The following is a 15,332-nucleotide window of genomic DNA, read 5'->3' on the forward strand; positions in this document are numbered from 1 at the left end:
ACACCCATGCCCATACGGATGTCAACTATGAGATGTGTGTCTTTGGGTCGTGTGGATGCCAATATGATGTGATGACTTATGCAATCGGGGCATTCACTTTTGGAAGTATTAGATGCCACTTGGATTGTATTGTTTATGAAGGACACGACTAGCTTGGTCAAGGATGAGGATTCTTTGCATTTGATTCAAGCGGTCATGTGGACTTTGGATCATGGCACGGTGTGACCCAAAATATTGGGCGATGATTGATTATGCATGGCTACACCACATTTTTTATCCATGGGATATTATGCTTTTCAACTTGCGAGTCCATCTATACAGTTCTCCATTTGATCTAGGAGGTAACATAGATTATTATATGGGATCATGGATTGGTAGCTACCCATTATGATTACAACTCATGTGGACTGAGTGCATCTATGAGGTCACACAACCAATCTTAGCTTTTGTGTATATCCTTTGTATACTTTGTGTGCACAACCATCCTTCGACTTTGAGGATGAATTGTGGGAAGGGATGTAGTGGTTTGTAATGTAGTGGTTTAGGTACACATTCACATGGGGAATGGGCCTAGGGGCCTTGGGCTTAGGTTCATTTATATATGAGGGTTAATGGAGCCTTTGGGGAATAAAAGGCATAGGGCACATGGATATTGGAACCTTTTTCACCTTTTTGACATATCACTTTACATGTTCTTGGATCTATCGATGCATGTGTAACACCCTCCATAGACGGATCTAAAACATGCTTTTCACACTATGAGCATCACGTATATCCATAGAATGATCATCCACACCATGAGCAAACGTACACGGCTATCCAATCCCTGATGAACATAGGCATCCAACTCCTCCTCAAAGTCTCATACTCCTGGGTACATGCATCAACTGACCATTTCTCTACATTGAAAGGGGAATCATATGCACCAGATACATCCATGCGAAACAAAGTGTGTGTAGCTCTCGAAAAGATACATCCATATCCACCTCAACTAAGATATCATTGTGAGAAATCTCGTCACTCTATCAAAGATGTAGTGCCCAAAGCAAAACCATCCACCTCCATAACATATGAGTGCATCTTTCTCTTCTCTCTTCCCCTCCCCTTTCTTGCATTGGTATCACAGCCTTGCAATTGATCCTTTCTTTTTCACTTCTTGCAAAAATTTCAAAAAAAGAGGTATGATTCTTGATTTCTTGATCTTTCCCCAACATTTCCTTGAGAAATTTGGTGCAGGCATGGGAAATGTTTCAAGTGGATGCTAGGAATCATGACTATGGTGTTCTTTAAGTCAAACCGTGCATCAAAAGATTGAAATGGAGCCAAGATTGAACAACAATTGCTAAAATGGGCACCCTGGACATGGCAAATTGACTGTGAAGTATTTTTTCCCCTCTTCTTTCCCTTTGTGGCAACCGGATGTGAAACGGATGCAAAAAAGAAGGGAACAAAAGGCGTAGCAACCTGATGGTTCACTGCCTGCAAAATGCTCTGCATTTAGGGTTTGCAGTGTCTTTTACAAGGGATTTTGCTAAGCCTTGTTAAGATTGTAAGCAAGGGATGTCTTATGCCATGCTATGGAGGTGGAAGGGAAGCGAAACAGGGGAAACGATATGGGAAAACTCTTCAACAAGCTCTTTTGAGATTGCATCGTTTGGCATTGAAAAGCATATAAGAAAGCTTTCCCTTGTCTTCATTAATCATTACTTGTCTCTAATCAAGATTTGGGGAGAGGTTTCCATGATCATTATGCTTAACGCTCATCATAATCTTGGATGAACAATCCTAATGGGCTATTAAGCTAAAAGCATGAGCATTATTGGTCCCATTCACTCTCTATTGCAAGTTTTGGGGATTTCTTCTTGGTATTAGGGTTTTCATGAGTAACGCAAATGGAAGATCTAGGATTAAAAGCATGAGCATTATTGGTCCCATTCACTCTCTATTGCAAGTTTTGGGGATTTCTTCTTGGTATTAGGGTTTTCATGAGTCTAATGCAAATGGAAGTTCTAGGATTTGGCAACCCTATGGGTAAGTTTTGCACTAATATTATCCTATTTTCAGCTTAAATACTATTAAATTTCATTAGTAGTAGTTAATTATGACAAAAAGAGAAATGGAGCAAGATATGAGCATTGATGACCACATCTTCGAGCATACTTGTGCCATTCCATTAGTTTTCTTGCCATCAATATTCATGATGGTGAAAATTGGATGCTATTGGACATGCCAATGAGTTGTGGGATGCTATTATGATATGGCTTTATGCTATTATGATATGGTATCTTTAGTGTTGGTGGAGAGGCCAAGGGGGAGAGAGACTTTGAATTCTCTATGCCATGATTACCTTGGAAAAGCGATACGGAGGGGGATTAGGTACCTGGACTCTGGAGTAAAGAATTGGTCCCAAATATTGCCTTGGTAAGAGGGTGGCAAGGCTTGGCCACAGGAGATCAGCAAGCACAAAGCTCTTCTCCGACATCGTTTCTTCTTCGACAACAACTAATCAAAGATCAACAACAAGTGCAATGGTAAAATGATGCATTTGGGACACTTGACACATGGATTGAGTTGGTTTTTTACACATGGATCTTGCATTGTATTGCCATTGATGAATGTTACATTAGGATTGATTTGAGATCTACATCAAATTGCGCGGAGACTATGCCAAAATTTGGGTGGTTACAGTACACAAAAAGACAATTCAGTCTGAAATGGCACAAGATATTGCAAGGGTGTTTTGGGGGCCAAAAAGCACTTCCTACCAAGATGCTCCTATCAAGTCGTCAAACACTTGATTCGTTTACCATTCAAGGGGTCAAAAGGGCAATTTCTACCACGATAAAAACCCTAATTCAGTAAAAAATGATGTGGACTGAATTAGAGGTATTAGCATGGCTTGGAAGTACTCTCCTAGAGCTACCATTCAAGCTATAAAGCCCTTGAATCTGATTTTGTTTGGATGGTCAACTCGGCATAGTTGACTTTAAAAAAAGTCAAACAGAGATACTTTAGGTTGACCTTTTTTTTGTTGCAAAAGTGGAATCTACATCATTAGAGCTTCAAGTGGACATAAATAATATCATGTAATTTGGATAAGTGGTCAAGCCAGAACCAAAAACGCTATGGAAAGGACCCTAAGCCCAAATTGCCTAGGACCATTCCCCATGTGAATGTGCATCTAAAATTCTACATTACACATGGAGCCACCACTTCTTAGGAACAAACCAATATGGGCAATGACATTTAAAGTGGATCCAAGAAGACCTGCTTGTTAGGGATGTCAAGTTGCCAAAGACAAGCATAAAGATCTTGTTAACCTTATAGCATCACACAGAGTGAGCCAAACTTGGGTAGGAACCAAAGTACTTCACACTAAGTTACAAAGAAAGGAAAATATATATGCATGAAGTCTTGCTTCATCACCTCTACTCAGCATATAGAAGTATATGTGTAAAGTTGCCTTTGAAAACATCATGAAGAGTACTTAATCCTCATGATCTCCTTCCTCATTATTATTGGCATAGGTATTATCTGCAAGCACCAAAGTTTCTTGGGCCTTTGAGATGATTGTTTTTGGAATCTTTATCTTATTTAGCTTTTGTCCCTTCCTTGGCATCCAGCTCCAAATAATGCCGCTAACATGTTCCTAATTTTGCATCTGCGTACTGTGCTTTCCTTTCATCAGCTTTGGATTCCAAGGTGGATGTGAGCACATTATGTTTCAATTCATTTGGTTGATTTTTCTTGCCGTTGGAGCACCAACGACTCTCGATGGTTCTCGCATGAGTATTAGGGCCCTTTGAATGCTTGTCTTTAAAGATAGGGTACCTCATTTTCTCATGATGTTAGGCCATTCGAAGAGGTAGAAGCCCGCCAAGTAACCCCAAAGTTTGATTCCTCTAAGGGGTTTGGGGAGCCACCAGTTTCACCAAGAGGATGCTGGTTTTACCAACAATTTGGTGGCAACAACAATCGGAGGATCTACCAAGTGGAATGTTATTGCCTGGCATGTCGTCGGAAGAACTGATGAATGCCCTCATCAAAGGATTGTGCCCGAACGGGCTGTGCACTGATTGTGCCCAAGAGGTCTTTTGAAATGCAAGTGAATTCAAAGAATTGATCCACCCCATCGTACTACTGACACTTGGCCGCCCGTCGTTGTTGGGTTTCCTCCTGTGTGGGGACATGTTGGTCATGTAGTGTTAAGGACATGATGCAGGATCACCAAAAATGTTGGGGTTAACCAAAACTTGTTGAGATTTGTAAAAATAACTAAGACATAACATGTCATCTATTTTCTAGAAAAAAGGGGGCCATAGTGAACCTTATGTATCTTATGTCAAAACTCCCACAAGTTACAAATACCATTGGAAAATCATTGAAAAGTAGGTTCTAAATCTACTACCTTCGATAAATTTAAATATGGGAATAAGAATCTCTTACATTAAGAAAAATTTGGACTAAAAAAAGGGCCCTCTAAGGAGAGCCATGTCGTCACTTTTTGAGAAAAAAGGGAGCCATGATGAATCTTATATATGTATGTCAAAACCCCCACATGTGACATACCATTAGAAAGATATTGAAAAGTAGGTTCTAAATCTACCATCAATAAATTTGGACTTGCTATGCTCAAGTTATTCCTTCCTCACCTCTGATAAATTTGGTGTTAATATGCTGGTTAATTCACTTCATAAGCCATAACACAATTTCATGATTTTCTCCAGTTGTTATTATTGCCCTTTCACAAAGCAAAAATTTTCTTGGTTACAATGTTACACAAAGTAGAAAAATTATTCCTCTCTTGAAAAGCATTTAATCTAGTTTGAATAAGGTGGGTTGTTTAAAAAAAAAACTTTATATTGTAGTTTCATATGAATTGAAGATACCATCTATTGGTTTCTAGGGTATTGTCATGAATTCTTTGTCTATGCTAGGTACAAATATGACTGTTTAGACTTGTAATTTTAAGTTAAAGAGGCTCCAGCAACTTGTTAAGATAGTAATGGATAGATAAATATTAAAACCAACAAAGGTAAAGCTTGTAACATTTTTGGCACCGTTGTCAGGGAGCCATTGGTCTTTTTCTACTCTATTTTCACTCCCTTCATGGCATATCTCATCATGGAATGGATAATAAAATAGAACAAATCAACACTCTCTCATTGTAGAGTGATACAAAACTGTTCATGAAAATCTCGTCATGGAATATGAGGAACATGAAACGTGCGAGGAGCATTAACCCCCCAATAGATGTATACCACTCTCCAAAAAATATGTGTACTATGTATACATATACAGGGATATATATGTATACATATACAGAGATATATATGTATACATATACAGAGATATATATGTGTATGTATGTATGTATGTATGTATGTATGTATGTATATATGTATGTATGTATGTATATGTATGTACATACGTACGTACATACATACATACATACATACATACATACATACATACATACATACATATATATATATATATATATATATATATATATATATATATATATATATATATACGTACAATCCATGTTACGCCAAATCCAATCCGAAAACTTTAATGAGGAAGGGACAAATGGAACATGAGAGAGAGAGAGAGAGAGAGAGAGAGAGAGAGAGAGAGAGAGAGAGAGAGAGAGTTGTTGCACAACACAAGAATGATTGCATTATGATAATACTTCCTTCATATACAATGCTTTTATAGGCATCAAGCCCGTCTTATGTTCTCTTAATAAGAGGTTGTTCACACTACTAGACTTTGAAAATATTAAATGAACCCCCCTTCAGAGTGTAGGAGTGTCATCTAAGAGAGAGACCTTTAGTATGATGATTTCGGCTCTTAGACTGCAATCATGTGATACAAAAGAACAAAATGATTCCAACACCTGAAACTCACTGGCTTTTGGGATAGACCATCTTTGCGTGTACATATATGCATGTGTGTTTGTGTATATATATATATATATATATGTACATATACATATATATGTGTACGTATAAATATATGTACATATACATATATATGTGTACGTATATGCATATTTATTTGTATATATGTACATATACAAATACAAATACAAATACATATACCATATACACAGATATACATTAGGGAAATTATGAGCTCATTTTGGGTCTCTCTAAGAGTTTCATGCTCTTTCTTTCTCTCTAAAAAATGGGGTCACGGTGAGATTTGAGCACATCATTTCCAAATTTTTTGGAGTTGGTAGATTTAGAATGTATTCTTCAAGATCTTTCCAATGGTATATAACATGATGGGGTTCTAACATAGGATAGTGAAGCTTTCCAAAAAGTGGTTTCAAAAGTGATGATGTGGCATGTAACATTTATTTGTGGTGTATCTTGAGCATTACTACTTGAAAGTCGTCGGAGATTGTATATTTGAATTCTACTCATCATCATCATAAGCTTCTCAATGATATGTCACATAGAGGGATTCTGACATAAGATTGATAGGGCTCACCATGGCCCCATTTTTTAGAGAGAGAAAGAGCATGAAACTCCTTAGAGGGCCTCAAAATTTCCCTAATGTATATACAAACACACATGCATATACATATATTATGTGTGTGTGAATGTATTACTCATAAATGTATATATGTATATGCATATGTATAATACACACACACATACACACACATGTATGTATGTCTATATAGATTATGTATGTATGTATATATACATACATACATATGTATATATTTATGTCTATATTTATATATATTGAAAGCAACAAAAGGAACCAAGCCTCTATAGCACTCCTATGTACTCTCACTATAGAAGACACTCCTCAAACAAAGGTAGAGCACTCCCTCTACTCTCACCAAATTTCTCAACACCGCTCAAATGCATCAAGAAAACCCCAAGTCCCTCCTCTAGATTAAGGTGGAGTAGTCCACACATACCCGCTTAGGGAAACAAGACACCAAAGCACTTGTAAACTGGGAATGGAGTGAGATAGACTAAGAGAAAAAAGATGAAGATCTATAATATCGACAAAGGCGAACAAGACTCATGAAACAAGGAAAAAACTACTATCCTTATTCAACCGCATTGCAAAGGGAAACCCCATACAATCATGAAACAAGGAAAAAAACTAATATCATTCGCATCTCAAAGGGAAACCCCATACATTCATATGGTGGGGTAGCTCAATCCCTTCCTCTTCCTAGTTATGTCAAGCTTAATTGTCTCTCTTTTCTTGGTGAGACATGATGGTTTATATAGAGTTTTGGGGTTTCTCTCCTCCTCTCCTTTCCTTGCCCAAAAAAGAATGGTGGATCTCTTCTTATTGTAAACCATGCTCCTTTTTTCTCAAAATAGCCTCCTTTATTTACCAAAAAAAAAATCTTTAGAGAATAGAGGGCGATGTGATGGGGAGAGAGAAAGCCCTCAATCTTTTCAAAAATAGGGTGTGGGCAACTAGATATAGATAGCCAACGAGCGGCACACACAACCACACCAGCGATGATCGTAGTAGTGGGCACCCCGAAAAGTGTGCGATTTTACAAATCAAAGCAAGCACCCAAGCGCTAGGTGCACTAAGGACCACAAGCTCAAGACCTTCCACAAGACCGAGAGCCAAAAGGTTCTATAAAGACTCTATGCTTTACCTAAAAGTCAACATATGTACAATAAAAAGGGTGATCTTCAAAGCACACGGTTCCTCCAAAAAAAGACACCTTTGTTTCCAATAAAATCTTAGGCAAACATACTAAGCTATAATACTTATTCCAAGGCATAGAATGAAGTTGCCTAATGTTTATCTTGCCAATCTTTATTTTGAGAGTGCCACAAAACATAAACATTAACTATTGTCGATAAATTGAATATATTTCCCTATATTACCCCATGTAGTTGCTCCTTCCCTTTTGTAGGGTCCATAAAAAGGGAAGAAAAACCCCGATCATACCCCCTGTAAAAGTAAGGCATTCATGCCTTACGCCATAGAATATGCTGAAGTTAAAAAGTTACCTTGAACCATACATGCCAGCTAGCCTATATCCATGTTTATTTTGTATGCATAAGAAGACTAAAAATAATGCTGGCAAACAACGAATAACTACTACCACTAGGAAATAGCCATCCCCCCCCGGATAACTAAATGCCTCCTCGTGGATCAAAGGTGAAACATTGTGATATCCACTTCTCAACTAAAAGTCCTGATGGCACCATACATCTTTGCGTGCTAGGATCAAAAAGTTTGCTAGATTGTCCTCCTTGGGTCATCACAAATCCTAGAATAATAGAATAGATTGTCAATCCAAAGCATAAAACATTTGCAATAAGCCATGCAACCATTATTGAAGAAAATGTATTGTCTCCTACACCCATCCTCCTGTACTTCTTTGGATCCACATCCAAGTATGTCATCATGATGAGCATCAAATGCAACTCCTCCTCACAAGAAATTTTTTTATCCCCCTTTGCATTCAAGAACTCATTCGTATTATCACTAGGCATGTGCACATCAAAGTAGTAGGTAATAGATTTTATTGCAAAGGTATCACAAGTATCAAGCACTGCATAAAAAATTGAAAATATGTCATGGCCATATATAAGATCATCTGGAACCATGAAGACCCAATCATCTTGCAACAATTGCACCACATCCTCTAGCAGTCTCAAAACCTGCATCACTATGGTACCTGTTCCACTGCATAGGCTTAGAGGCAAGCCATTCCCCTTGTTTTCTTGTGCATCTGTTTATAAGCCAAACATAGCCCTCTATATTTTCAAAATGACTGGCATGCAAGGAAAACACAGCCAAATGATAAACATAGACATCCGCTACTCCAACAAGAACTCCCAACCACCAAACATAACACTAAAGGCACCAAACACCACAGCCAGGAACAATACAAATCACTGCAACATGAGGTAGACCCAAACACAACAACCATAGTACCCATTTGCAAATAAGCGAACTTAAAAACTTGTTAAAAAGACACCTAGGAACTTGTGTAACTACATGCACAACATTTGGAAGATTCTCAACCACCTTCTCAGCTGAAAGAGTAGATGACTCCACCAAGTTCACATCCCGATACTCATCAATGTCACCAAAAACAGAGACAAAACCAACAAATAAACACTGCAACTTTAGCGGCTCCTCACCGGCCAAAATCTCGACAACAAAACCTTCTCAAAAATTGAAAAGGGACCATTGAACATGGGCTAGGAATCACATTTGCCACCACTATCAAACTGACATCACTATCTAGAGCATTCACATCCTTAACACCATTCACAGAACCATAGAGTTATCCTCAACATCATTCAGAACCACATAGTTATCCTCCTTGAATTCTAAAAAAACTACATCACCACACAGGTTCACCACAAGATCCACCTTGTGGTTATCTTCAAAGGTTGCACACACATTACTCATCTACATCATGGATTGTCTCTTGACTCACATTAAGAGATAAATCATCATTAATCTCCTCTCCATCATAAAGTTCACAAGTTTCATACTTGTCTTCATCACATTGATACTACCTAGTGAATCAACACAAACACAAATACCATTATCCAAGCCACTTGTCTCCTTGTCAGCTCCAAGACCATAGTAGTATCCTCAAGGATCTCCCCATCTTGCAAAGAAGAATCCACCATGTCTAAGTTGTCACAAATTTCCAAAGAACTAATTTGTGGAAGAGCACCATTAAGTCCCGCAAGATTGAACTCCACTTCTTTAATACTATGTAGCTATCTTGACGCCCAAATAGGAATGCCCAAATAGGAAGCACATATTGTTGAATTCGTGAAAGAAAACCTTGAACATAAATTGCCAATAAATAGGAGTGGTCTAAATCACCAAATAATGCTACCAAATGGTTCGCACATCAGCACAACTTTGTCTCTCCATAATCTTCAAGGGTCTCTTGGCCTTACTCTTTCACATCTTAAAACTACACCCACAATCTTTATCCCTTTTGTGCAAAGCCAAACTTGTCCACTAGTGCCTGTGGAAGAAATCCCTAATCTCCTCGGATGTTATAATCTTGTCTTTGATACCAGTCCCTTGTATAATCTTATAGCCCTCCACTTGCAATATAAATAGCCTTTTCATGATCATCTCACTTATCCCACTTCGCCAATACTATTGTGTAGCACAAAAGATCCGCTCACCAAAATTCTCTTCATCTCGCCCATGGAATAAGAATTAATTTGTAGAAGATGCCATATGTATAGTTACTTTTAAGAAATATCCAGCATTAGCCTTGTAAACTAAATATCACTAATGAAGAAATCCTTTGCGGCACCAAAATGAAAGCAACAAAGGGAACCAACCCTCTATAGCACCCCTATGCACCCTTACTATAGAAGACACTCCTCGAACAAGAGTAGAGCCCTCTACTCCTACTCATCACCCATAGCTCAAACCCATCAAGAAAACCCCAAGTCCCCCCCTCTAGATTGAGGCATAGTAGTCCACACACACCTGTCCAAGGAAACAAGACACCGAAGCACACCACACTTGTAAATTGGGAACGGAGTGAGATAGACCAAGAGAAAAAAGCTTTTTGTTTTTACTTTTTGACGTGGGGTTAGAGATGAGCGGACTCATTCAGAAACAAAAGATGGGATAGACCAAGAGAAAAAAGATGAAGCTCCATAGCATTGACAAAGGTGAACAGAACTCATGAAAGAAGGAAAAAACTAATATCATTATTCAACTGCATCTCAAAGAGAAACCCATACAACCATATGGTGGGGTAGCTAGATCCCTTCCTCTTCCTGGTTATGTCAATCAAAATTATCTCTCTTTTCTTGGTGAGACACATGATGGTTTATATAGAGTTTTGGGCCATCTCTCCTCCTCTCCTTTCTTTGCCAAAAAAGAATGGTGCATCTCTTCTGATTGGAAATTGTGATCGTTTTTGCTCAAAATAGCCTCCTTTATTTATTAAAAAAACATTTTCTGGAGAGAAAGAACTCCTCTTTTAGAGGGTGATGATGGGGAGAGAGAAATCCCCTCAATATTTTTGAAAATAGGGCACGAGCAACCGGATATAGATAGCCAATGGGCGGCACACACAACCGCAAAAGGGACAACCACACCATTGATGGTCGCCAATGGTGGGCACCCTAAAAAGCATGTAACTTACCACACCAAAAAAATGCCAAAGCGCTGGGGACCACAAGCTTAAGAGCTTCCACAAGCCCATGCCCTCTCTTGTTGATGCAAAGAGAGGGAGCCAAAAGGCCCTATAAAGGCTCTATGCTTTGCCTAAAAGTAAGCATGTAAGATAAAAAGGGTGATCTCCAAAGCACAAGGTTCCTCCAAAAAAAGACACCTTTGTTTCCACTAAAATCTTAGGCAAAAATACTAAGCTACAATACTTATTCCAAGGCATAGAATGAAGTTGGTTTTATCTTGCCAATGTTTATTTTGAGAGTGCCACAAAACATCAACTGTTGCCGATAAAGTGCAATGAAGTTGGCATGTGGGATAAAAAGGGTGATCTCCAAAGCACACGGTTCCTCCAAAAAAAGACACCTTTGTTTTCACTAAAATCTTAGGCAAAAATACTAAGCTACAATACTTATACAAGGCATAGAATGAAGTTGCCTAATGTTTATCTTGCTAATGTTTATTTTGAGAGTGCCACAAAACATCAACTATTACCGATAAAGTGCATATATTTTCCTACATTACCCCATGTAGGTGCTCCTACCCTTTTGTAAGGTCCATCATAAAAAGAGAAAGAAAAACCCTGATCAATATGTACTTAGATAAGCATACATACATACATAGTTCATATATACCTACATACATACATACATAATGAATATATACCTATATATATATGTACATACATACTAGCATACATACATATGTACATAACCATGTGCATTCATACATACACATATACATACTTACTTACATTTATATGTGTATGTATGTATGTATGTATGTATACATACATGCATGTACCACAAGCCCATGTACATAACCATGTGCATTCATACATACACATATACATACTTACTTACATTTATATGTGTACATACCATGTACATAACCATGTGCATTCATACATACACATATACATACTTATTTACATTTATATGCGTATGTATGTATGTATGTATACATGCATGCATGTACCACAAGCCCATGCCCTCTCTTGTTGATGCAAAGAGAGAGAGTCAAAAGGCCATATAAAGGCTCCATGCTTTACCTAAAAGTTGGCATATGGTAAAAAGGGTGATCTCCAAAGCACACGGTTCCTCCAAAAAAAAGACACCTTTGTTTCCACTAAAATCTTAGGCAAAAATACAAAGGTATAATACTTATTCCAAGGCATAGAATGAAGTTGCCTAATGTTTATCTTGCCAATGTTTATTTTGAGAGTGCCATAAAACATCAACTATTGCTGTTAAAGCGTATGTATTCCCTATATTACCCCATGTAGGTACTCCTTCCCCCTTTTGTAGGGTCCATAAAAAGGGAAAGAAAAACCCCGATCAATATGTACTTAGATAAGCATACATACATAGGTACATACGCATATAGTGCATATATACCTACATACATACTTACATACTAGCGTACATACATAGTTACATGCCCATGTGCATTCATACATACATACATACTTACTTACATTTATATGTGTATGTATGTTTCTATATATACATATATACAAATATATATTTATAGTTACATGTATGTACATACATACATACATACATACATACATACATGCATGCACACACACACACACACACACACACACACACACACACACACACACATATAAACATATAACATATATACATACATTCATAAATACATTTAGGTATATATATATGTATGTACGTACATAGATATGTATATATATGTATGTACATATATATGTATATATACGTACGTACATATATATGTATATATATGTATGTACATAGATATGTATATGTGTGTGTGCGTGTGTGTGTGTGTGTCTATATACTATATTTTGACACCTCAGTGTGGAGAATTTCCCTCATGAAGGAGACGCCTATTTCACATGTGTGGATGAGTTTTAAACTCACAAATAATGAGATATCGCGTATCCAGCAATAGGGGCTGATAATGGAATTGAAGATCGAAGGCACGCACAGCACGGAAGCGAAGCTGAGAAAGTTTGCACTTTATCCAACGAAGCCACTTGAAATTCTTTTTGTTTCTTCACTTTTAGTTAACTAATAATCTCTTGACTACCCGTACTTTTTCTAGCTGCTAATTGGCACTGGGTCTATCGGGACCTCGCGGAGGGTGAGTCAGGGCCTAAGATCACGCCGAAAGGCATAGTCGATGGACAACGGATTAATATTCCTGTAGTGCCCCTTGTTGACGAAAGTATGTAAACTGTAAAAACGAGTTAATGTAGATTGACCTACACTGACACTTTTCATCTTTCCTCTCTCCTGTTTCAAGTAGAACCAAAAAGTAAGCTAAACTGGTCAAAAAGTGACCAAACTGATCTGAAAAATTCTAGAATCAGTTTGTTTGGTTAGAGGCTCACTTTTTCCTATAAATAGAAGCCTCCTCCTTTGTAAAAGAATAATAGTGTTTTATGCACTGTTACTCTACTCCTCCCCAGAGCCAAAAACAGTGAATTTATTGATAATTCATTAGTTTTTGACCATTTCCTCTTCAAAAGAATTGGTGGCAACTCTTGTTACAAACAAAAGTAGATCCCTCAAACTATCAAGCCAAAGGAAAGCTCACAAAAATTCATGTAAGCTAGAAATGCTACTTTTTCTTTATTCCATTTAATGGTTTTTTTTAAAATAAAAAATGATGTTATGCCTTTGGAAAGGCTTTCCCCCTCTCTTCATTCTTGAATTTAGCCTTTCTTTATCCTAGATATGTAATCAAATTGTTAGAATTAAACTTTTCATATTGTTTCTCTTTAAAAAGTAGAATTTGATTAGTTTAGAATGCTTTAAAACATTTGGGATAATTTCTAAGTAACTTGAGAATGAAAAAAATTAAAAAATAGTCAGCCATACAAAGGAGGTTATGGCAAAATTTTCTTAAATTTTGTGAAAATAAGTTTTATCTCTATGTTATTCAAAAAGAGTAATCCCCTCCATTTGTGTATTCTAAAAGTGTTATTTTCATTCTATGCATAAAAAGATGCATATTGAAAATATTTTTATTTATAAAAGTGTGATTTTCATTAGAATTAATGTCTATGCATAGAAAGATGCATATTGGATATTTTTTATTATAAAAGTGTGATTTTCATTAGAATTAATTTCTATGCATAGAAAGATGCATATTGGAAATATTTTTATTATAAAAGTGTTATTTTCATTAGAATTAATTTCTATGCATAGAAAGATGCATAAAGGAATTCATTTTTATTTCAAAAGAGTTATTCTCATTAATTTTGATTTTATGCATAGAAAGATGCATAAAGGAATTCATTTTTAATTCAAAAGAGTTATTCTCATTAATTTTGATTTTATGCATAGAAAGATGCATAAAGGAATCCATTTTTATCTCAAAAGAGTTATTCTCATCAATTTTGATTTTTTACATAGAAAGATGCATAAAGGAATTCATTTTTATTTCAAAAGAGTTATTCTCATCAATTTTGATTTTATGCATAGAAAGATGCATAAAGGAATTCATTTTTAATTCAAAAGGGTTATTCTCATTAATTTTGATTTTATGCATAGAAAGATGCATAAAGGAATCCATTTTTATTTCAAAAGAGTTATTCTGATTAATTTTGATTTTTTGCATAGAAAGATGCATAAAGGAATTCATTTTTAATTCAAAAGAGTTATTCTCATTAATTTTGCATAAAGGAATTCATTTTTAATTCAAAAGAGTTATTCTCATTAATTTTGATTTTATGCATAGAAAGGGTTTTTTATAAAAGAGTTATTCCCAATGAAGTTGTTTTTTATAAAATAATGAATGGATGGATAGATGTGATGTGAATTAGATAAATGTGTGAATGAATGGATGGATAGATGTGATGTGAATTAGATAAATGTGAATGAATGGATGGATAGATGTGATGTGAATCAGATAAATGTGGATGAATGGATGGATGGATGTGGATGTATGTGTGAAGAATAAAAGTGGATGTATGTGAAAGAATGGATGTGGATGTATGTGAAAGGATAGATGTGGATCTGTATGTGATAAGTATGGATGTGAATGTATGTGGATGTGAATGTGATGTATATGAACGAGAAATTGAGGCGATGAGATGTGATGTAAATTGGATAGATATGAATGATAAGGGTTGTTAAATGATATGGGATGTGAATGAATGTGAT

The sequence above is a fragment of the Cibotium barometz genome, chromosome 51 (genome assembly GCF_041138505.1).
Source record: "Cibotium barometz isolate CiBa-2024 chromosome 51, ASM4113850v1, whole genome shotgun sequence".
In the NCBI taxonomy this organism is placed as follows: Eukaryota; Viridiplantae; Streptophyta; class Polypodiopsida; order Cyatheales; family Cibotiaceae; genus Cibotium; species Cibotium barometz.